This window comes from Carlito syrichta, unplaced genomic scaffold, assembly GCF_000164805.1.
Source record: "Carlito syrichta isolate Samal-C Ts95f unplaced genomic scaffold, Tarsius_syrichta-2.0.1 Scaffold312023, whole genome shotgun sequence".
Classification (NCBI taxonomy): Eukaryota; Metazoa; Chordata; class Mammalia; order Primates; family Tarsiidae; genus Carlito; species Carlito syrichta.
In genome coordinates, this window is record NW_007256119.1 from 51,107 (window position 1) to 56,885 (window position 5,779).

Below are 5,779 nucleotides of genomic sequence, written 5' to 3' on the forward strand. Positions count from 1 at the left end.
AATTATTCAAAATTAGGAAACTGCAGGTAAAATAATCAACTAGAAATAAGTATACTTGTTAGCATACATGGTTTTATAGAGTAGGGAGACAACAGAATTGCTCTTTCTGATTAACCTCTAGCTCTTAAAACAGTAAGGCCAGAAAATTAAAATGAATACTATATACTTAAAATCTTCATCTGTATCCATTTTGAATAGATGTGAGAGTTAAGACAATGACTGAAATTATATGATTGTAAATGTTTACTGTGAAACAGTACAAAACTGATGTTGCCAAAAAGAGATTTAAAAATATTAACTGATATTAAACATTAAGTAATTTGGAAAAATCCCAAGGTTGAATTGTAACTATCAGGGAACAGCAACAATAATAAAAAAATGCTTTCATACATGTACACATTGAGTGGCAAATAAGCAAACCCCGAGTCAATATAGCACATCAAAGACCAGTACTTAAAGTAGTATTTTGACATATAAGGAAAGAAAAAGGAAAAATAGAACGCTGACTGCCATGGATGAAAAAGCATTTCAACAAGTTACACAAAATGATACTAAAGTTTTTTAAAAACGATTTCCTAAGGAGATCAAGCCATAGTAAGTTAGTGTTTTCATAATACATACTGAGTTATTTGATTCTATATCTAGACTGTTACTGTCTGAAGTCTAAATGTTGTGACAGCATTAATACCTGAGGTACATTAATTTACATCTTCTGATAGGGATTCTAGGAGGATTTATGTTGTGTTTCCAGTTTTTCATCTTCTTCATTTCCTCCAAAAAAAATCAAAGGGAACAGTCCTAGATGGCAGCCAATAGTCACCCCAACAGCTTTGCCCAAATGTGTGCTAAGACGTGTTTGCCACATGTCAGCTTGCTTTGGCGTGAGATCAGGAATTGATAAGCCTACCCTGAAAGCCAAAGGTTCAACGTAGCCTGCAAGTCCAAGTCCATTTAAATGTGACATGAGATTTCCCAAAGCAGCAGCTGCCATAGTTGAAATTCCCCAAATAATTCCAATAGACAGCTCAATTCAGGCAATAATCATAATTGCATTATCCAAAAAGCCAAGCCCTCGGAAAGGTATCGCATTGAGGATGAATACACCTCTCACCTGTTCCGGGGTGGGTGGTGGAGCTTCCAGTTTTTCTTGGGCGATGGAGATGGACTCCAAGAGGTGGAGTTCCTTGAGCAGGCAGCTGCGTTCACTGGAGTGCAGACTACAGATGAAGTCGCGCGTGCATCCTGTTCCGTGTTCAGCACCTCCATGGGCTCCTTCCATGGGTGCGTGCCCGGCCTCCGCTGTGAGTGCCAGCAACCCCACCCGTGGTCGTGCCAGGATGGCGGGCAGACGGGCGGGCTTGGCGGCTGGCCTGGCCCTGGGTTGTGCTCGGCGGCTCAGCCTAGGCAGCTGATGGGGAGTGCGGCTCCCGGTGTGACGCATGCCATGGAGGAGCTGGCTAGCCCTACTCGGCCCCGAGGTCCTCCCGTGTACACCACACATTCGGGCTCGGCCCCCCACCCGTACCCCGTCGTCTTCCTCTTCCCCGCCGCGGTGGAGAAAAGCCTTCCGGGAGAGAAACTTTCCCAGTTGCGCGGAAGGGAGAGCTCGGGAGGGCGGGCGGCTCCTGGGTGTGCCCCAACACTTTTCAAATCAGTGACTTTTTCAAGATTATTTTAATGTCAGGTTTCTAAATATTCTTTTTAAGCCATGTCTGAATGTACATGTTATGGAGAAGATGCCTTAAAACACAACAGGTTTAAGTATAGATAGTAATACGAAAGCTTTTTCTTGATATTTAATTCACATTAACTTCAAATGTGTAAATTATAGTCTTAACATATATTCTAACATAAAGGTTTGTATTAGTATGAACTGATACTTTTTAAACAAGCTAGAGTGTGAAACTGATGTCAGTTTTCAGTTTTACAAAAGTGTAATGGGAATTTGTATTGAAACTTTTGTTTGTAGACTTCTTATTGCAAAAGTATTATTTTAACCAAACTATCCCATAACTTCCTGAGGAATCCCTATATCTTGAAGAATAATTTAGCACTCAAAAAATTAAACTGAAGCAAACAAGGAAGGGGATGATTAATATAGTATTTATAAATTAGTTAAGCTTTTTATAAATCATGGGTATTAGAATCTAAATAGCAGTCATACATCAACAGCAGAAGCTAAGTAATTGCACTTTTGATTTGTGCCAAAGCTTTAGAGTATACATAAAATTAAGTTAGAAAATTTACTTTTGATAAAAAGTAATGTGACTATCATATATTTTAAATCTTTCATCTTTACACATTTTCACATAATCTCAAAAAGTCATATGTTTTATAAGACTTTAACTCATTTGTTACCTTATCTGGGCTAAGATTCCCCAAGAAGTTGCAAAGTAACTACAAATGGACCATGAATGCACTATTTAGTTCTCCGTATAAATAAAATAGTAGTTTTCAAGAATACTGGCCTTATATAATACAGTGGGATTAAAAAGATAAACTGAAGTCACAGTACAGTAAGGTTTTAAAAATACATATTCTTTTCAATCAACACATATTAAATGAATAATTAATTGCTATTAAGTCAATTTACAAAAAATGTAAAAGATTTTCTTATACTCAAAAGGGCTAAAGACCAATGTTAGAAATTTACAGCAAGTGTAAACAATTAAAGTAACAATGGTTTCAATTAAGAACAATTTAGCACTGGTTCTCAAAATATTGAATCCTGGCGGATAAAGAAAATTGGGAAAATGTTTAAATGATTTCATAATAAATTTGGTCCTTTTTTTCTTTGAAAATTAGACTTCTACTTCTTTATGGATTCTGGATGAGAAGAGTATTAGTGTGAAAAATTTTAATTATTAGAATGTATTCTTCTGTGTTGTGCAATATATAAACTTTATAAAAGAAAGTTTTGGACAGGGGGACACCCCTTATCAACAAGGGTGCCTGAACGATACATATTTGTATACCTAACCCTTAACTGTACCCCACAACTTTAAAATAAAAAATATGTTTTTATTTTTTTATTGTTTGAGTTGGAGTCTCACTCTGTCACCCAGACTGGAGTCCAGTGGCCGCTCCCGGCCACCACAGCCTCTACCTGCTGGACTCCGGTGATCCTTCCGCCTCAGCCTTCCAAGTAGCCGGAATTACAGGCATGTGCTACCATGCCCGGCTGATTTTTTTCTGGATTTATTGTAGAGATGAGGTCTCGCTGCCCAGGCGGGTCTCGAACCCGCGGGCTCAGGCAATCCACTCACCTCAGCCTCCCAAAGGCGCGGGATTATAGGCTGAGTCACCGAGCCCGGCTAAAAAACATGTTTTTAAAAAAATGTTTTTATGATTCCTCATATGGCAATCTTCTTACATTCAGTTGTTTTTTAATGTTTAATTTTTTATTATTATGGACATATCATATCAACAGAATTTCTTATCACTTGATATGAGTCAGCTCGACTCCTTAGGTATCAGAGCTTTCATAGAGACTGCAACAAAATACAGAAGCACTATACTGCTCAAAACACAGTTAGGATTTCTGCTTAGACAGCTGGGCTATAATATCTCTAATGGGAGATACTGGCACCATTCACATTTATTAGCAGATGTAATGACTACAGAGCATTAATCTGTGAGAAATGTAAATTTAGAACTTAACACCGCTGTTTAGCCTCTAAGTTACGTTATTTCTGCCCCTATTACTAAGTCTTGCTCCAGTAAAGAACAAGTATTTTACCTGTTTCTGCTCTAGAACTAGTGACAGATATTGAAAAGCACCTAAATAATTTTCACAGAGCTTGGAATTAATTTTCTTTATCTTCAAGCAGCAGTTGCTAGTCCTCTCACATCAAGAACAACCTTGAGGGATGAGTCAACAATAGTATGACTGATTTTTAAATATTTTTTTTTGTAGAGATGAGGTCTCACTATGTTGCCTAGGCTGGTCTCAAACACCTGGACTCAAGCAATCTTGCCAATTCAGCCTCCCAAAGTGCTGAGATTATAGGCGTGAGTCACTGTGCTTAGCTGAAACTTGTTTCTTGAATCACAGAGTAACTACAAATGGCCCATGAATGCACTATTTAGTTCTCCGTATAAATAAAACAGTAGTTTTCAAGAATACTGGCCTTATATAATACAGTATATAAAAAGAAATTATAATTTAGAGTCTGAAGTACTGGATTCAAATTCAGGTACTGCTTCTTTCTAGTTTTAGGATCTTAGGCAAACCACATAACCTCTTATTTCCTCAACTATAAAATGTAATGAAGAATGCTTTCCTCTGAAGATACATTGTATATAAGGTGTAGTAGAGTACATAGCACACAGTTGGTGCTCAATAAATGCTAAGCTGAACCCTAACCAGGTGCCAATTCCATTCAACAAACATTGTCAAGTGCCTATGTGAAACACACAGTGCAAGAAGATAGTAATTAGGACAAATTTTAAAAATAATCATTCATGGATTTTGTAAAACTATGAAATAGACTTTAAAAACGAAGCATCATTCTTTACAAACTATTTAAATTAGCATAATATTTTTTGTGACTCTGGAAATGTGAATTTAAGCATGTCTCAGGTAAAACAAAAACAACATGGGTTCAGGCATTTTATAATTATAAAAAAATTTCTGGAGCCTACGCAAGTAATAAAAGTGTACATTTTCCTTTGTGTTTACTCTCTCCAGGCAGAACGTAAGCTTAGAATCAGGAACCATGCTTTCAAACTCTCACATCCCCACAGTCTCTCCTCCATCCCTGGAGCAGACATAAAATAGCAAGAATGCACCTAATAACATAAGGTGGTCTGTTACCTTCAGGTGTGGTGGATCATAAGAGTTTTGCACTGCTGCAAGCAGGCAACAGTTTTTCAAAAATATCTGGAATGCTTCATTCTCTGTAAAACCTGTTTGCAGTCCCTGGCTCATCAGGTTTACCATCTGACTTCCTAAGAAGGGTATAGAGAAAAGAAGAGGTTATAAACAATCATGCTTGTCTTTTAGCCCAATAGAATGAATGGCTGTCCAAAGAGGTCACAGAACTGACCACTGGCCAAGACAGGACTAAAACCTAGTTGTCTTGACTCCTAGCTTGGGATTTTTTCTTACAACCCAATGCCTCTATTAATCCATCAAAACCATTTCTTACTTTATAAAACACCCAGCCATGAGCTGCCCTAGTTATATCTTCGAGATTCAAGATTAGGAGTAGAACTGATGATATGGCCCCGCTGTAGATACCTGGTTATGCTGTTCCTGTTGTTGTGTGAGATGAAGCCATAGCCTCAAATTGCCATATCTTCTAATAAGAATCAGATGGCCTAGTAGATCCAGTATGCAAGAAGAAGACAGTTTTATAGACAGCACTTTAAAAACAGCTTGGTCTCTCTGACTGCGTGACCTACTGCTTGTCCTGCAGAAATGCTACACCACATTTAATCTCCAGGACCAAAAGACTGATAACTCCACTTACAAGATTATCCAGATCCTGGATACTCCTATTGCCTAGTTTCTAAACATTCTAGCATCCAAAAAGGAACAGGCAGGAGGAAACCAAGTATGAAGTTCAAATGTGGTTAGCAGTTAATATGGTAAAAGCTGAAATTACTGATTAAAATCGCATTTTTGGGATTAGCAACATATTTAATTTATGGACACTATCTTTTTTTTTTTTGAGTTGGAGTCTCACTCTGTCGCCCAGACTGGAGTGCAGTGGCCGCTCCCGGCCACCGCAGCCTCGACCTGCTGGGCTCTGGCGATCCTTCCGCCTCAGCCTTC

General features: G+C 38.2%; 1 pseudogene; it reads right to left on the reverse strand.

Moving 5' to 3' along the window:
- Positions 1–489: 489 nt before the first annotated feature.
- On the reverse strand, positions 490–1,293 carry LOC103271928 (annotated as a pseudogene).
- Between the last annotated feature and the right edge of the window lie 4,486 nt (positions 1,294–5,779).